Raw genomic sequence first — 12,309 nt, 5'->3', positions numbered from 1 at the left:
AAGCAGCCATCCGAGACGGCAGCAGCATCAGCGCAGAGGTTCTTTGAAGGCTCGTAAAATCCAAACCAAAGCAGTTAGAAAAACTCTTTGCGGAACTTTTAATCAGAAGGGTTCAATATCTTTTCTATGCGAGTTTGAAGTCGACACGACAAACGCGCTCAGAGGAGATAACGTTTGAAAAAAGGTGACGGGTTTTTACAAAAATTTTGTTTTGAAGGGGTAAGCGCCAACTTCCTGTTGATTTTTGTTGAAGGATGTAAATGAATGAAATGTAGGTCTAAGTGAGACCTACATAGAAGTTTTTGTTTCATGTCTCTACGACATTCCTACCGGAAGTTACAAGCACTTTTGTCTGTGTTTTATTCCTAAGGGGCGCTAGAGGGCCTTGATGCTACCACCACCGTGTTTGACTGAAAAACACAATTGTCATCTCACGTGTCATTTTTAATTTTCAAAGGATAGTACAAACCCCGTTTCCATATGAGTTGGGAAATTGTGTTAGATGTAAATATAAACAGAATACAATGATTTGCAAATCTTTTTCAAGCCATATTCAGTTGAATATGCTACAAAGACAACATATTTGATGTTCAAACTCATAAAAAAATTTTTTTTTGCAAATAATAGTTAACTTGGAATTTCATGGCTGCAACACGTGCCAAAGTAGTTGGGAAAGGGCATGTTCACCACTGTGTTACATCACCTTTTCTTTTAACAACACTCAATAAACGTTTGGGAATTGAAGAGACACATTTTTCAAGCTTTTCAGGCGGAATTCTTTCCCATTCTTGCTTGATGAACTGCTTAAGTTGTTCAAAAGTCCGGGATCTCTGTTGTTGTATTTTAGGCTTCAAAATGTTCAATGGGAGACAGGTCTGGACTACAGGCAGGCCAGTCTTTTCCTATGAAGCCACACTGTTGTAACACGTGGCTTTTCATTGTCTTCCTGAAATAAGCAGGGGCGTCCATGATTACGTTGCTTAAATGACAACATATGTTGCTCCAAAACCTGTATGTACCTTTCAGCATTAATGGTGCCTTCACTGATGTGTAAGTTACCCATGCCTTGGGCACTAATACACCGCGCCATACCATCACATATGCTGGCTTTTCAACTTTGCACCTATAACAATCTGGATAGTTCTTTTCCTCTTTGTTCCCGAGGACACTAATGTCCACAGTTTCCAAATATAATTTGAAATGTGGACTCGTCAGACCACAGAACACTTTTCCACTTTGCATCAGTCTATGTTAGATGATTTCGGGCCCAGAGAAGCCGGCGGCGTTTCTGGATGTTGTTGATAAATGGTTTCGCTTTGCATAGTAGAGCTTTAACTTGCACTTAAAGATGTAGCGACCAACTGCATTTAGTGACAGTGGTTTTCTGAAGTGTTCCTGAGCCCATGTGGTGATATCCTTTACACACGGATGTCGGTTTTTGATACAGGGATGGAAGGTCACTGTCATTCAATGTTGCTTTCGGGCCATGCCGCTTACGTGGAGTGATTTCTCCAGATTCTCTGAACCTTTTGATGATATTATGGAGCGTAGATGTTGAAATCCCTAAATTTCTTGCAATGTCACTTTGAGAAAGGTTGTTCTTAAACTGTTTGACTATTTGCTCACACAGTTGTGGACAAAGGGGTGTACCTCGCCCCATCCTTTCTTGTGAAAGACTGAGCATTTTTTGGAAAGCTGTTTTTTTACCCAATCATGGCACCCACCTGTTCCCAATTAGCCTGCACACCTGTGGGATGTTCCAAATAAGTGTTTGATGAGCATTCCTCAACTTTATCAGTTTTTTTTGCCACCTTTCCCAACTTCTTTGTCACGTGTTGCTGGCGTCAAATTCTAAAGTTAATGATTATTTGCAAAAGAAAAAAAAATTGTTTATGAGTTTGAACATGAAATATGTTGTCTTTGTAGCATATTCAACTGAATATGGCTTGAAAAGGATTTGCAAATCATTGTATTCTGTTTATATTTACATCTAAGACTATTTCCCAACTCATATGGAAACAGGGTTTGTACATCTGAACTGCTAAACAAGATGTGCACGGACTACTCTCCAGGTTTCATTGTCCCTAAAGAATATAAGTATTTATGTCATAAAAATGGCTGCCAAAATGTAAAGGGCTGTGCGATACTTTATTCTCATGCTTCACCGTGGGTGTTGTGTTCTAATAGTGATGCACAGTCTTCTTTGTAGTACAAGCATTTTCTTACAAGTCAAAGAACAAGTCTTCTTGGTCTCAAATTGTTCAGATGTTTGTGAGCTTTAGGAATGTCACCTTCCAGCATGACAATGACCCAGAATCACAAAAGAATGTCTTGAACAGACAAACGTTTATGTTATCGAATGCCCCAGCTGGAACCCAGACCTAAATCCAATTGGCGATGTTGGGTGACACAAAGAGGGACCGTGATGACCTTGTACTCTGTTAGATTTGAAGTGCTGTCGGAAAGTAGACTGGCAATATGACAATTTAGGCTTGTACTCAACTGACCCAAATATAAGATGTTGTTTTTTTCCTGAAAGGGCTTGTTTGCATCCTTGATAAAGAGGCCAATTAAAAAATTTGAAAAGAATATAGAAAACATTATCATTTTTAAACATTTCATTTTGTGTGAAAAATGGGTGTTAAGTGGCCACATAGAGGAAAATCTACTCCCAAGTGGGCCATTCTGGTGAAATCACGGCACGATAACGTAAAAATAAAGACAACGTCAGATTGTTTTCTTTGTTAAAAAATACAACAAGCACATTCTGAAAATGTATAAATCATAATGTTGTTGTTTTTTTTTGTTTTTTTTTACACTTACATGTCTATCTTTATTTTTCGTTATTTATACTTTCTGAATAAATGATGCAATATCGTTCATCAGTCAACTCATTGGTGTTCATTTTCAATCTATCTAGATAGAAAAATAATATCAAAATCAAATTACAGGATGTTATTTATGTAGTGTGCTCATTTTTCTCGACAGGTACACTAAGTATGTGTTTTTTTTGTTTTGTTTTTACATATGTAGCATCTTCTACAAAGATACAAAGAATTGTTATTGCGACATCTAGTGGACACATTTAGAACAGCAGTTTCTTTCATTCAAAAATTTCAGGTCAATTTTTATACTTAGCAAACTCATCCCGCGGGCCCGATAAAACCGACACTCCTGCTTTAAACCCTGCACTTCATAAAATACTTGATAAAATGTATGGATTTTGTACGGTTTACAAGGTTTGCATGCCGCCAGTCATTTTTGCCACGTCACATTAAATCAATGAAATTGCCAAACGGGTAACGGTGGACCAATGAAATTATTCACATTAAATCGAACACATTCGCACGATCATTCAGTCAACCATTTAGGGTGTTATGGACTCACCCTCATCAAAAGAAATGTCGAAATGCACATGACAAAGTCCCAAAGTTGAACATGTTTGACCGCGTCATCAAAAAAAGTAAATAGTCGCACAGTACGGAAATCATGTGCCACAAACTGGCCCCAAAAGACCGGACCGACGCTCGCCAAAGAGCTGAAGTGTTCTCCAGTACGCTTCTCTGTATGACAGTAATTTTTGCCTCGTCGCATCAGATCAATGGAATTGCCAAACAGGTAGCGGTGGACCAATGAAATTTTTCACATTAAATCGAACACATTTGCACGATCATTTAGTCAACCATTTAGCGTGTTATGGACTCACCATCATCAAAAAAGAATTTTGAAACACACATGACATAGTCCCAAAGTCAAAGACGATTGACCGCGTCATCAATAAGAAGTAAATAGCCGCACTGTACGGAAGTCCTTTGCCACAAACGTGACCCAAATGACCGGACCGACGCTCGCTGAAGAGCTGGAGTGTTCTCCAGTACGCTTCTCTGTATGCCAGTAAGTCTTGCCTCGTCGCATCAGATCAATGAAATTGTCAAGCGGGTAACGGTGGACCAATGAAATTTTTCACATTTTGCACATTCGCTCGATCATTCAGTCAACCATTTAGCGTGTTATGGACTCACCCTCATCAAAAGAAATGTCGAAACGCACATGACATAGTCCCAAAATCGAAGGCGATTGAGGCCGTCATAAAAAAAAAGTAAATCGCCAAACAGTACGGAAATCCTTTGCCACAAACTGGCCCCAAATGACCGGACTGACGCTCGCTGAAGAGCTGAAGTGTTCTCCGGCACGCTTCTCTGTATGCCAGTAATTGTTGCCTCGGCGCATCAGATTAATGAAATTGTCAAGCGGGTAACGGTGGACCGATTAAATTTTTCACATTTTGCACATTCGCTGGAACATTCAGTCAACCGTTTAGCGTGTTATGGACTCACCCTCATCAAAAGAAATGTCGAAATGCACATGACATAGTCCCAAAATCGAAGACGATTGAGGCCGTCATCAAAAAAAAAAGTAAATAGCCGCACTGTACGTAAGTCCATTGCCACAAACTAGCCCCACATGACTGGACCGACGCTCGCCAAAGAGCTGAAGTGCTCTCCAGTACGCTTCTCGGTATGCCAGTCATTTTTGCCTCGGCGCATCAGATCAATGAAATTGCCAAACGGGTAACGGTGGACCAATGAAATCTTTCACATTTTACACATTCGCACGATCATTCAGTCAACCATTTAGCGTGTTATGGACTCACCCTCATCAAAAGAAATGTCAAAACGCACATGACATAGTCCCAAAGTCAAAGGCGACTGAGCCCATCATCAAAAAAAGTAAATAGCCGCACAGAACCGAAATCCTGTGCCACAAACTGGCCCCAAAATCCGGACTCACGCTCGCCGAAGAGCTGAAGTGTTCTCCGGCACGCTTCTCGGTATGCCAGTAATTTTTGCTTCGGCGCATCAGATCAATGAAATTGCCAAACGGGTAACGGTGGACCAATGAAATTATTCACATTAAATCGAACACATTCGCACGATCATTCAGTCAACCATTTAGCGTGCTATGGACTCACCCTCATCAAAAGAAATGTCGAAACGCACACATGACATAGTCCCAAAATCGAAGGCGATTGAAGGCCGCCATCAAAAAAAGTAAATAGCCGCACAGAACGGAAATCATGTGCTACAAACTAGCCCCAAAAGTCCGGACTGACGCTAACCAAAGAGCTGAAGTGTTCTCCGGTACGTTTGTCTGTATGCCAGTAATTTTTGCCTCGGCGCATCAGATCAATGAAATTGCCAAACGGGTAACGGTGGACCAATGAAATTGTTCACATTATTTGAACACATTTGCACGATCATTCAGTCAACCATTTAGCGTGTTATGGACTCACCCTCATCAAAAGAAATGTCAAAATGCACATAACATAGTCCCAAAGTCGAAGGCGATTGAGGCCGTCACCAAAAAAAGTAAATAGCCGCACAGGACGGAAATCCTGTGCCACAAACTAGCCCCAAAAGTCCGGACTGACGCTAACTGAAGAGCTGAAGTGTTCTCCCTTATGCTTCTGTCTCGGTATGCAAGTAATTTTTGCCTCGACGCATCAGATCAATGAAATTGCCAAACGGGTAACGGTGGACCAATGAAATTGTTCACATTATTTGAACACATTTGCACGATCATTCAGTCAACCATTTAGCGTGTTATGGACTCACCCTCATCAAAAGAAATGTCGAAATGCACATGACATAGTCCCAAAATCGAAGGCGATTGAGGCCGTCACCAAAAAAAGTAAATAGCCGCACAGAACGGAAATCCTGTGCCACAAACTAGCCCCAAAAGTCCGGACCGACGCTCGCCAAAGAGCTGAAGTGTTCTCCGGTACGCTTCTCTGTATGACAGTAATTTTTGCCTCGTCGCATAAGATCAATGGAATTGCCAAACAGGTAGCGGTGGACCAATTAAATTTTTCACATTAAACCGAACACATTCGCACGATCATTTAGTCAACCATTTAGCGTGTTATGGACTCACCATCATCAAAAGAAATGTCAAAATGCACATGACATAGTCCCAAAGTCGAAGGCGATTGAGGCCGTCATCAAAAAAAACTAAATAGCCGCACAGTACGGAAATCATGTGCCACAAACTGGCCCCAAAAGACTGGACCGACATTCGCCAAAGAGCTGAACTGCTCTCCGGTACGCTTCTGTATGCCATTTTCTAGGCACTGGCTTTTGTTAAATTTGTGTACACAAACGCCTGTGTAAATACTTCATGTTTCAATGTGTACACTTGCTGTTAATATACTTTTGCGGCCAATAATTAAGAATGTGCGGCTTATATTTAGATGTGCTCCACAGCCTGGAAATTACAGTACTTGTTGTTACATTCCTAGTTTGCCGGGTTTGCTTTTCCGTAGCAACCCGGCCGTCCTCTTATTTTCCCTCTCTTGCAGTTGCCATGGCAGCGGAGAAGGTCTGGAGTGTCCGAGCACACCTGGCTGCAATCACCAGGCCGTACTGATTGTTTGAACCTGTCAGGTGCTGCTTTCTCCACGTCTATAGACCACGCCAACATTCCTCCATTTGCTTGCTCAGAGGTATTTTCAGATTGTTTCTTTGTATTTTCATCCGCAGTTCCTCTCCTGCATTCCTACGGACAGTTTTCTTCGATACTTTGTTTTCGTGTGATTTTGTGGCTCAGGTTCTCTCGTCCAGTACCATTGTTTGTTGTTTTGTCCTTATTGTTTGGATCGGGAGTCAGTATATTTTAAAACTGCCTTCTTTCTCTGATTCTGGGGTGCAACCTTTTTATCTGACCATTCCACTTTCGATTCTGCTTAACGGTTCTTATTTTGGGAAAAAAGGAGAAAAAAAGGGGGATTAGCCTCAATTTTTTCAGTTTAGATGTAACATGATCTTACAAGGCCTACAGTGAGACCTCAAGAGGCACATATGTAGCATTCATGTAGTTTATGAACAGGTTGATGGATACCTTACTACTAATAAACTTCCATCCATCCATTATCTTCCGCTTATCCGAGGTCGGGTCGCGGGGGCAAAAGCCTAATCAGGGAAACCCAGACTTCCCTCTCCCCAGCCACTTCGTCTAGCTCTTCCCGGGGGATCCCGAGGCGTTCCCAGGCCAGCCGGGAGACATAGTCTTCCCAACGTGTCCTGGGTCTTCCCCGTGGCCTCCTACCGGTTGGACGTGCCCTAAACACCTCCCTAGGGAGGCGTTCGGGTGGCATCCTGACCAGATGCCCGAACCACCTCATCTGGCTCCTCTCCATGTGGAGGAGCAGCGGCTTTACTTTGAGTTCCTCCCGGATGGCAGAGCTTCTCACCCTATCTCTAAGGGAGAGACCTGGAAACTCATTTGGGCCGCTTGTACCCGTGATCTTATCCTTTCGGTCATGACCCAAAGCTCATGACCATAGGTGAGGATGGGAACGTAGATCGACCGGTAAATTGAGAGCTTTGCCTTCCGGCTCAGCTCCTTCTTCACCACAACGGATCGGTACAACGTCCGCATTACTGAAGACGCCGCACCGATTCCGCCTGTCGAGCTCACGATCCACTCTTCCCTCACTCGTGAACAAGACTCCTAGGTACTTGAACTCCTCCACTTGGGACAGGGTCTCCTCCCCAACCCGGGGAAGGCATTCCACCCTTATCCGGGCGAGAACCATGGACTCTGACTCGGAGGTGCTGATTCTCATTCCGGTCGCTTCACACTCGGCTGCAAACCGATCCAGTGAGAGCTGAAGATCCCGGTCAGATGAAGCCATCAGGACCACATCATCTGCAAAAAGCAGAGACCTCATCCTGCGGTCACCAAACCAGAACCCCTCAACGCCTTGACTGCGCCTAGAAATTCTGTCCATAAAAGTTATGAACAGAATGGGTGACAAAGGACAGCCTTGGTGGAGTCCAACCCTCACTGGAAATGTGTCCGACTTAGTGCCGGCAATGCGGACCAAGCTCTGACACTGATCATACAGGGAGCGGACCGCCACAATAAGACAGTCCGATACCCCATACTCTCTGAGCACTCCCCACAGGACTTCCCGAGGGACACGGTCGAATGCCTTCTCCAAGTCCACAAAGCACATGTAGACTGGTTGGGCAAACTCCCATGCACCCTCAAGAACCTTGCCCAGAGTATAGAGCTGGTCCACAGTTCCACGACCAGGACCAAAACCACACCGTTCCTCCTGAATCCTCCTAATAAAGTAATGTACAAATTCCAATCCGGCTTCCTCTACAGAATCTCCTCTCTGGTCAAAAAAAGCACCTTGAAGATTCTAGCGGGAACTCTCATTCAACCCTTTTTCGATTACGCTTGCACCTCCTGGTACCCCAGCACCTGCAAAACCCTCAAATCCATGGGAAGCAGGTGGAAACAATCAAGGGTCAGTGATGACGTGAGACTGGTGACACAAAAGGAAGGGCCCGTGATCTGAAACAAGAGGAGTTGCTTTTCAAAATAAAATGTACAAATCACAAGACAGAAAAAAACAAGACAAGACTTTCCTCACCAGGGTGTGACAGTTTTACTTCTTTTAAGAGTTTTGGTCCTAAATGATCTCAGTAAGATATTATGGCTATGTTGCTGACATTTTATGACCAATATTGAGTAAAACATGCATGAAACTATTTTTGTCCAAATGTCCAAAACACACCCAACAATGGTGCACAGGAAGGCGGGGAAGAAGAGGGGAAAAAGCGGCCCAAAAAGTCAAAAGTCCCATTTTACTCCAAAATACCTCCCCGGGTTCGAGTCCCACAAGTCCCAGGATGCAAAAAATGTCCAAAACGCACCCAGCAAAGTCCCACGGGAAGCTGGGGAGAAAAGTGAGAAAAGTCGGCGAAAGTCCCCAAAAATGTTCAAAATACCTACCCAGGTTCGAGTCCCACAAGTCCCGTCGCCGGCCGTGCAAGTCCCAGGATGCCCAAAATCTCCATAACACACCCAGCCGAGTCCCACGGGGAAGGGGTATAAAAGTTGGCAAAAGTGCCAAAAATCTTCAAAACACCCCAGGTTCGAGTCCCACATCAAAGACTTGTGGCACTCCATGTGATTTTTGAACATTTTACTGACTTTTCTCCCCGCCTTCCCGTGGGACTGTGCTGGGACTTTGGACATTTTGGACATCCCGGCCGCCAGGGAGACTTGTGGGACTCGAGCCTGGGTAGGTATTTTGGACATTTTTGGGACTTTTGTTGACGTTTCCAATTTTCGAGTTTGTTTATGCACTTCCTTGTTTGTTCCGTTACCATAGTTTCTGATTTGTTCCACCTGTTACTTGTTTCCTGACGCGCTCCTGTGTTTATTGATTACTTCCGTATTTAAGCCTGCCTTCTCCCGCCGTTCATTCTTGATCCTTTGTTTGCGGTAAGCAACTTTCACGTGGACGTTTTCCTTATTCTGGTCTGTGCTAAGTGTCCCCTTAGCTTCCCGTGCGCTCGGCACGTTACTTTTGGACTCTTGACTCAGCGATAAGTTTTAGCTTAGCTTCCCGTGCGTTCGGCATCCGTTTTCTTTTGTTGATTTTTTTTAATTAAAAGTGGGTGACATTGTTATCACCAGGAAAGATGAGATCACCTACCTAGGTTCCATTCTAGAGGCTAATCTTTCCTGTGATAAAATGGCAACCAAGGTCATCAAAAAGGTCAACCAAAGAACAAGATTCCTCTACAGAATCTCCTCTCTGGTCAACAAAAGCACTTTGAAGATTCTAGCGGGAACTCTCATTCAACCCTTCTTCGATTACACTTGCACCTCCTGGTACCCCAGCACCTCCAAAACCCTCAAATCTAGACTCCAAACATCCCAGATTAAACTAGTCCGGTTACTTTTAGACCTCCACCCCAGATCACACCTCAATCCAACCCACTTCTCCAAAGTGGGCTGGCTCAGGGTGGAGGACAGAGTCAAACAACTTGCACTGAGCCTGGTCTATAAAATCCGCTACACCTCCCTGATATCGAAGTACATGTCAAACTACTTCCTTAACGTAAATGACCGCCATAACCACAACACCAGGGGGAGATCCACAAACCACGTTAAACCCAGATTCCGATCTAACAAAGGTCTTAACTCATTCTCTTTCTATGCCACATCAATGTGGAATGCACTCCCAACAGGTATAAAAGTAAGTGCATCTCTATATTCCTTCAAAAGCGCTCTAAAACAACACCTCCAGTCAACTTCAACACTTTACTAATACCCTCCTCCATTCACATCCCATCTCCCCGGATTATAAACAACTCAAATGTACTTCTAATGTATATACTTGTTCTTATGCTATGTGAACTCACTATGTTCTCTGCTGGCTGTACATATCCTACTAAATAAGACCTACACTGTTTCAATGTCCATTTCTCTGTTGATGCAATTGTTGATGACTGAAGTACTGATATCAACCAAAGCTCCTCATCCCACCCCCCGGATTGTAAATAATGTCAATAATTCAATGTATATACTATGATGATTAACTTGTGTGATTATTCTGATAGTATATATTTGTACCATGAATTGATTAACGTGGACCCCGACTTAAACAAGTTGAAAAACTTATTGGGGTGTTACCATTTAGTGGTCAATTGTACGGAATATGTACTGTACTGTGCAATCTACTAATAAAAGTGTCAATCAAAAATCTAATAATTAGTTTTACCTTTTTTATAATAAATGTAATAATTACATGCAAAGTAAGATATCTTAAGCCTTTAAGCTCGGTTGGTAGAGCGGCCGTGCCAGCAACTTAAAGGGTTGCAGGTTCGATTCCCGCTTCCGCCATCCTAGTCACTGCCGTTGTGTCCTTGGGCAAGACACTTTACCCACCTGCTCCCAGTGCCACCCACACTGGTATAAATGTAACTTAGATATTGGGTTTCACTATGTAAAAGCGCTTTGAGTCACTAGAGAAAAGCGCTATATAAATATAATTCACAAAATTCACTTTATTGACTATAATTAGGGATGGCAATCAAAAACTGGTTCTTGTTCTGAACTAGTTCCAAGTTGATCAATTTAACTCTCACTTTAACAAATAATAGCGCTAACCTGATAGTTAGTTAGTACCTGTTGTATTCAGATCCAGTCAGTCCGGTTCATAAATGGGTCTTTTGTTCATAATTATTGCATGCTGTGAGCTCAAATGTTGCAACATATTGCGCTTATGTCCTCGTCTTGAAGAAATTGCAGCCTACACTGCAAAAACTGAAATCTAAGTAAGATTAAATATCTCAAATAATGGTGACATTTGCTTATTTTCTGTCTGATAAGATAATTCTTCTGACTAAGCAGCTTTTATGTTAGAGTGTTTTTGTCAGGACTTGGAATAAGGAGTGGACTCAGATGCAGGGATGAGGTTCTAATAAAGTTTTTATTTTGAAACCACTTTTGAAACCTCCGGAGCCAGAGTATTACGCACTTAAAGGCCTACAGAAATGAGATGTTCTTATTTAAACGGGGATAGCAGCTCCATTCTGTGTGTCATACTTCATCATCTCGCGATATTGCCATATTTTTGCTGAAAGGATTTAGTAGAGAACATCCACGATAAAGTTTGCAACTTTCGGTGCTATGAGAAAAGCCTTGCCTGTACCGGAAGTCGCAGACGATGACATCACATGTTGATGACACCTCACATATTCACATTGTTTTTAATGGGAGCCTCCAAAAAAAACAGCTATTCGGACCGAGAAAACGACAATTTCCCCATTAATTTGAACGAGGATGAAAGATTCGTGTTTGAGGATATTGATAGCGACGTACTAGAAAAAAGAAATAAAAAGTAAAAAAAAAAAAAGGCGATTGCATTGGGACAGATTCTGATGTTTTTAGACACATTTAGTAGGATAATTCTGGGAAATCCCTTATCGTTCTATTGTGTTGCTAGTGTTTTAGTGAGATTAAATAGTACCTGATAGTCGGAGGGGTGTGGCCACGGGTGTCTTGACACCAGTGTCTCAGGGAAGTTGACGGCAACTTTATGGGCGGCACAAGCTCAGCTGATATCCGGTAGGAAGCGACTTTTTACCACAATTTTCTCACCGAAACCTGCTGGTTGACATTCGGTTGGGATCCATGTTCGCTGAGATCCATAGTAAATCCATAGTAAAGTTACACCTCGGTGAATTTTAAACAAGGAATCACCGTGTGTTTGTGTGGCTAGAGGCTAAAGCTTCCCAACTCCATCTTTCTAATTTGACTTCTCCATTATTAATTGAACAAATTGCAAAGGATTCAGCAACACAGATGTCCAAAATACTGTGTAATTATGCCGTTAAAGCAGACGACTTTTAGCTGTGTGTGTGCGCTGGGCTCATATTCCCTAACAGCCCGTGACGTCAAGCGTACACGTCATCATTACGCGACGTTCTCAAGAAAAAACTC

General features: G+C 42.8%; 1 long non-coding RNA gene across 1 annotated transcript in view; it reads left to right on the top strand.

The window, feature by feature from the left end:
- LOC133552419 (uncharacterized) overlaps window positions 1-6,810 on the top strand; it is a 42,959-nt gene extending 36,149 nt beyond the window's left edge. The window contains exon 3 of the long non-coding RNA XR_009806716.1: window positions 6,359-6,810. This is a non-coding gene — a long non-coding RNA (uncharacterized LOC133552419). The remainder of the gene's footprint in view (window positions 1-6,358) is intronic.
- The last annotated feature ends 5,499 nt before the right edge of the window (window positions 6,811-12,309 follow it).

This window comes from Nerophis ophidion, linkage group LG05 (assembly GCF_033978795.1).
Source record: "Nerophis ophidion isolate RoL-2023_Sa linkage group LG05, RoL_Noph_v1.0, whole genome shotgun sequence".
NCBI classification, from domain to species: domain Eukaryota; kingdom Metazoa; phylum Chordata; class Actinopteri; order Syngnathiformes; family Syngnathidae; genus Nerophis; species Nerophis ophidion.
This window is presented reverse-complemented; position numbering and strand designations above follow the sequence as displayed.